Genomic DNA, 6986 nt, shown 5'->3' on the forward strand with positions numbered 1-6986 from the left:
TGAAACATGTACACATGTTATATTGCGCACTGTTAACACAATCAAATCTTCAAAAACACAGGAAAAATGGGACCTTAAAAGTTGTTCAGTATTATGGTTGTAATCAAGAAAATGACAATGCAATTTTATTTAAAGATCATATCCCCTTTGGGTTTAAATGCAGATTTTAATCTTTCATACCATGAAGGCAATAACGCCGAAACATCTGCCCTTGTATTGTTTGATTAGAAAAACAGGTCTAAGCACCTAAAGCTGGCAGAGCATGGTGAGGGTGTTGATGAACTAGATCTATTGACCCCTAGATAAAATAATTAATAAAAATAATGTTTTTTTCTTATCTGTCCTGTCCTATTTTGTACTGCAAAATAAACAAAAGCAAGTGACCATAGTATAAAGAGGATAAACTATGGGTAATAAGGTATTTAGGAAGGCTTACATTTAAACATTTTTGTTTTATCTCATAGACTATGTTTACACTGTCAGTTTAAATCTGATTTTTGTGTATATCCAATTTGAATGACTGACTGTACACACTGTGTATGACAACTCTTCGTGTTTTTATTTGTGTGACCTGAGGCGCATTATCTTTTATCCAAAATAGCTGCATTGGTTTATAGCAATGACATTGCGTTGATGTGTTTGAAATAAATGTGCTTGAGTTCATGCAGCAACAACCAGTTTTCATAAATGAAAAATAAAATAATGTATTTTTATCCAATTCATCCGAGAAATCATTTGGTAATTCAAATAATGTACCCTAAAAAACCTTTCATTTGTGAGACCGCATTCATTACTTTACTACATGTGGGAAGAGACTCACAGGTGGAGGTAGAAGTTTGGTCTGCACTTTCCATAGCTGGTGCACAGGGATTGTGGTAGGCTAGTGACACAATTGAAGAAGACTGGTTCAAAATCTGCTTTACAACCAGAGGTTGAATTAAACTTTCTTATTGGCTGTAATTTTGACAGATAAGGATAAGGCTGTAACAAATCTGTCATAATCAATTAGGACTAAAATATCAACAAAACACTTAGAAAATGAACAAAACCAACTATCTGAATCTGTCCGAACTCTAACCTTGAGGTCTGGATAGACAAAGTGAGTGTTTATCTGTGTAAAAGTCAAACCATCATTGAAGACTGATGCAGTTGTCATTAAGGCTGATTTTGTCAGGCCTACCCCAATGCCTCTACACAGTAGGCTATGTGCCACTTTTCATTTACACGTTTGCATCGTTGTTCGCATCGATGTGCATTTACACATGCAGAACGCTAGTAGCCAATGTCCATAGGCATTTACCAATGTAAAATACAATATCAAGGCAAAAGCTGAAAAAAAAAGTGGCAGAAAAAACCCTTGTTGTGGGCCAATCACACCAAATGCGTTTTAAAGACGTGGAAACACAAGGTGCACATTTATTTGGTCACTTTATAAAAAGCAGTGCAGTGCAGCGCAGCTTTTTATATTGCTAGGCAACCACCGAGGCAGCTGTCCTGTCAATCAAATATTGAAGCGTGAGCGCTCTTTTGCTCTTAACTGTCATATAGCAGAAACTTTAAAAAGAGGACTCTTGCACTGACTTTGATCGAAGGTGAGAGGTGCATAAACACACAGGAGACAGTAAGTAACTGAAGTATGTTTGTTTCAAATAACTGTAAACATCGGTCCTACAACGGAAGGCCTGCCTCTCCCCATATTCAATTGGACAATGGAAAGACACAAATGACGGCGGGTGCTTTTCTGCTCTTAGTGCTCCTTCAAAAACGCATGTTGCAGTAGGGGGCAAAAATGCAAGGCGTTCAGTGCCATTAACAGCGCACATAACGCTCAATGCTGCAGTTAAAAAATATTTACCTCATAGTAAAGACAACTGGATCTGAAGCGTAATGATGGTCTTCAGAAGGCCTCTCATGGTGGTCTTGATTCAGAGGTTTGAGAAGACTACCAAGCACCAGAGCCAGCTAACAGGTGGACCAAACATCAAGCCAGAATTCTGCATACGGCAGGTAAGCAGAATAAAAGACGCTGTAAATAAACAATAATAAAAGATGGTCATTAATGACTTAATGCTTTCATATTCATGTTAATGCTTTGAAAATTATCTTATTTCTTTCAGAATTTATGTCTTTTGATAATATTGCCAAATGCAACAAATGGAAAAAAGCATACTTTATGACAACCTTAGCAGCAAAACCCATGACTTTCTCCTAGGTAGAAGAGAAAAAAAAGTTTGGTATCAACACCCATCTAACAATTAAGGTAAAAGATAAAGTTTTATGATCCCTGCATTCAGGTTAGAGTATGGGGTAAGTTGACCGTTCTATGGGTGTTTCTCAAATGCAAGGTTGCATTCTATGGAGGCTGCGTCCATCTTAGACCTGTCCTTCTGAGATTTCGAGGTTAGAGTCCACCTCAAAAGCCGTAATGAGATGGTTTAGTTTGATGTCCAAGGCAATGTCATAATGGTTTCCGCCCCAGTGGTCATGGCATGAAAACTTTAAAGAGAGAAGTTGAAAATTAGCAATGCATCACCAAAAAAAAATCCAATACTGTAGTACAGTGAATAAAAGTCATGTATCAACGGTCTTTACAACATGGACAGTTAAACCTTTTGTAATTTAATTAAAACAACAAAAGAGAAAACAAGCAGATTGAGATGTCCTTCGACGATGCTTGATGACGTGGCAGCCGAGACATGCAGCATTCTAGGACGCAGCCTTATTTTCCCAATAATTATTTGTAACCCCTTGTATTGTCAACATTGTTAAAAAGTATTATTTATTTATTTTTACCATTATTTATTTTCCCTTTTTTAATTCCGTTCTTTTTTCATTATTTATATTATTTAATTGATTTTCATATTTGAACTGTAACTGGTTATGGTGCAATGTGTCTGCCTTTGAGAATTGTAGTTTGTTTTTTTCTTATGGCAGGCCTGTTTTTGTATGTACATCTGACATTCCAATAAAAAAAAGAAAAAAAAAAGAAAAAAAAAGGATGCAGCCTTATTTATTTTTTATTTTATATATGTATAATGTACCCCCTGACTGAACTTGTATTTCTTATTATTTAAAAAATATATTAAAAATAATTTTAAAAGGACGCAGCTGTGCGTTTGAGAAACGACCGGAAACGACTTATATGTCGCGAGGCCATCACGTGACCACAATATTTACCAGAAGACCGTTATTTGCTCGAGTACCCTCAACTTTTTTGTCGCAAATAACATTATTAATAACCTGTAAATAATAAAATTTGTACACATTACGTTCCTCTTCACGTTGTAAAGGTCTCTACACACCGGGACGCCCCCCGTGCGCGTCCACCGTCGACGTCCAACGTCACGTTTTTCTGCTTTCACACCCAAACGATTTTTACTGGCGCTGAGCCGAGTGAGGTGCAATTTCACTCCCTGGACACTAGATGGCGCCTAATACATAACAGATATATGCCGGTACACGGGGCGGCGCTGCGAGACGTTATGCGTCTGTTCTGACACTCACTTGTCACACAGAAGAAGAGAGCCACTCGCGTGTAGTCACCATTCATAAATATACGATTTTTGGTTAACGGGCAATCAAACAAACATGGCTCTTGAATATATAATCTTTGTACAAACAATATCTCCGTGAACTTGAATACATTTTTAAATGAAATCTATTTGATTCGATTCTTTTATCATTAGTTAATATATCAGCATCTCCAGATAAAATTAACTATTTTTGATAGAACACGTTATATCAAAATTAAAACTCTTTCACAAAATATAAGGTAATGGGTGATCCGATGTGTGTACTTTTAACAAATCTTTTACAAGCATTTTCTCTGTTAACAATTTTCTCAAATTTCCTGCCAAATGTATTGTATTTTGTGATTTGGCTAAAGATTTAAGTTCTCATTTTAACCAATATACTCGTTTTATAGAGGTTGGGTGGGTAGAACAAGGAACCACCATTTTTGTTGTGCCCAAAGATTTTAATACTCCTGCAAATTGGTAAGTGTTGCCTATAAATATAATGATGCAATAATTAGGTATGTAGTTATTACAATAAAAGGTCAACAATACTGATGTACAAATATATGCATAGTGCCAAAATGTCACGTTATTTACAATAAGTTTTTTTAATCAAACATTTATTTTTGTGAATGAACTGCAGTTTGCATTAATAATCAGAGACATGACAGTTTAAATTAAATAAAACAGGATTCAGAAATGTTGGTCCACTCCAGAAAAGTCACAATGACTGTAGTGCAACTGAACGGTAGTGCAAATCAACATTTAGAAATTAGACATTTTCAAATGTATTTCTTAAATGTATAAACACTTAAAATACATAAGTAAAATGGTATATAATAAACATTAATTTGTGTGAACAAGAACTGGCAGAGCTGTAGAGCAAACAAGTCACAATGATAGAAGTCTAAGTGAACTGTAGTGCAAATAAACATATCTATGAAATGTACATGTTCAACTGTATTTCTTGAATGTATAAACATTAAAAAAATAACTAAATAAAATGGTATATAATAAACATCTATAGGTGTGACTCAAAACTGGCAGAGCGCTCCTTCTGTGCTCTTCTTTCTCTCTTCTGTGCTTCGCTTTCAATTTTTTCCCTGTAGCATCTTTTGATAAGAGGTACATCTCCAGAGGTTCGTCTCGGACTGTTTTCTTTTGTTAAGATTGGACCTTGTCACGGCTGGTGCTGGATGATCCTGAAGATGTGCTTGCTGGGGCCTCCTCACTTTTCCTCACATCATTTTAGCAGAAATATTGCTGTGAACACTGTAAAGATAAATTTAGTTTTCATCAGAAACAATCTTTCACACTGAGGGCCATGCCACGATATCCATGAGGTCAATATTTGATTACAAATGTAATTTAGATTCATGGTATTTTATCTGGCTGAACAAATGCAGCAGATGTTACCTATACACAGAACACAAATTAACCTCCTAAAACCCCACCTTTGGTTTGGCTTGCATTTTAGATTTCTCCAAGCTATTTGGGGTAAGGAAGAAGCAATGAATATAATAACCAAATATTTTTCTTTGAACATGAAGCAGTGTAATTGTCCACGTTTGTGTACAACAGGTTCCAGTTACACACAATGAAATACTAGGCTATGGTGCAAACAACAAAACATGTGATATCACGGTGTACAGGGAACATGCCATGGTATGAAGTGTTCAATGTCAGTGTATTACATATCGTAATGTAATGCACCAATAATAATTTTTTATTACTTGCACAGTTAACATGTAGATTTGCACTACTGGTCTGTTCAATACACTACTGGACTGTCTATTTCATACTCCCTGTTCATTTGCACTGCTGGACTACTTGAATTGCATCGTTTGCACCCCTGTGTACTGAATATTAGAATAACTATTCACAATAACTTAAGCCATAGCACTCTTAACTGACTACAATACAAATTAATTCATGCACTACTTAAATATTAATTTCACTACTGTTCTGTTTAGTTTATTATGTACATATCCATTTGTACATTTCTTATGTTCATAGTACCACCCATACATAGTAAGTGTTTACATCGTATTACATAATCCTGCACCTATGCAATTATTATTGATACCCTGCACTTTTTATACTGCTTTTGCACTTCTGCATTTCGTTGTCTTGTGCTTGTGTAATGACAACAAAGTTTAATCTAATCATATGGCCCACACAGCTATGTATTGTAATGTTCTAATGTATATATGTTACCTTCGAAATTCAGTCGATGATGTGAGGAACTCCGACACCTTCATAAACCTCCACAGCCTCGATGCATCTTCTTTGTGTGTTTACCTGTTCCACGTGCTCCGCAAGACCATTTTTGTGCTTGAGCGCCACCAAGTCGTGTTTTACTGGAACTTCAGCAGCGCCAGGCACGTGAACAAAAGCGCCAATCTCATTGGTCGGCCAACTTTTAACGCGCCGCGTCAAACCAAAAAAACGCGTCCGAGTCACGAGACGTTAAACGTCGACGATAAACGCGCCCGAAAAACGTCCCGGTGTGTAAAGACCTTAAGTGTATGTTTTTGGTTTAATAGTCGGCTTTAAGTTAGTTTTTCTGTCAGTTTGATCGTCAAAATCTTGGTAAGTATAGGTTGTGATTCCGGGTTTTAATTGTTAGAAATACGAATTAAAGAACATGTATAACTAATATAACTGAAACAATTAATAAATACAATTATCGAACCACTCCAATAGAACAACGTTAACGGTTTTGAGTGGTTTTTAGGAAAAGGTCTGACTGACAATAACGTTATCCGTATAAGGGCCATTTTAACCTAACGTTACAGGGCGGGAGAGGTTTGAGACAATTAATAACTCTATTAAACTGGCTGGTTTATCCCCACCAGTGCGTAACATGTAAAGTTAACGTGGCTTCGGGACTTTGCAGCGGCCTAAATAGCATTGCATTGATAAACGTTAATAAGCTTTTAATCGCGTATAGAACATTAATATAAGACGATAATTCTGTAGATCGACTAACTTACATGCATGCATAACATATTAACTTACCTTGACACTGAAACTGCCGTCAGCACTGTTGCTTCACCCGTTGGAACATCCTACTAGTTTACGGAGTTAAAAATCGAGTTGGAAAAGAACAAAAAATCGTTCTGTGATCATTCGACACGACACCCAGAAGCTGCAAAAACCGATTGAGGTTACACTCTATTGAATGATCGCAACGTTGAGTGCAGGCAGCCTACACCAGTGGTTCTCAAACTGGGGGCTGGGGCCCCCAGGGGGGCTGCGAGATGGTGCCAGGGGGGCCCCAGTTTTATGACATTTCATAAAATACATTAATTTATCATGAATTCTGTGTAATTAAACCTAAAAAATAAGGCTACTAACCAATAGCACTACTTTGTATACTTTAATATGTTTTGTCTTATTAAAATGTTACGTTTTAGAACAAATTTGTTATAAAAAAAATTTGGGGGGCCACGAAGGAATGCACCATAT

The 6986-nt window shown here is 36.5% G+C and overlaps 1 long non-coding RNA gene across 2 annotated transcripts; it reads right to left on the minus strand.

Annotated features, from left to right (window-relative positions):
* Positions 1 to 621: 621 nt before the first annotated feature.
* On the minus strand, positions 622 to 6300 carry LOC129445819 (uncharacterized). Of its 2 annotated transcripts, XR_012367842.1 has the most exons (4): positions 5733 to 6300; positions 2171 to 4787; positions 1856 to 2026; positions 624 to 880 (listed from the first exon to the last, which is right to left on the minus strand). It is a non-coding gene; the product is annotated as an uncharacterized lncRNA (long non-coding RNA). The 2 variants fall into 2 exon arrangements; XR_012367841.1 differs by lacking the exon at positions 5733 to 6300 and having other exon boundaries at positions 622 to 880; positions 2171 to 5008.
* Between the last annotated feature and the right edge of the window lie 686 nt (positions 6301 to 6986).

Source organism: Misgurnus anguillicaudatus, chromosome 3 (genome assembly GCF_027580225.2).
Source record: "Misgurnus anguillicaudatus chromosome 3, ASM2758022v2, whole genome shotgun sequence".
Classification (NCBI taxonomy): domain Eukaryota; kingdom Metazoa; phylum Chordata; class Actinopteri; order Cypriniformes; family Cobitidae; genus Misgurnus; species Misgurnus anguillicaudatus.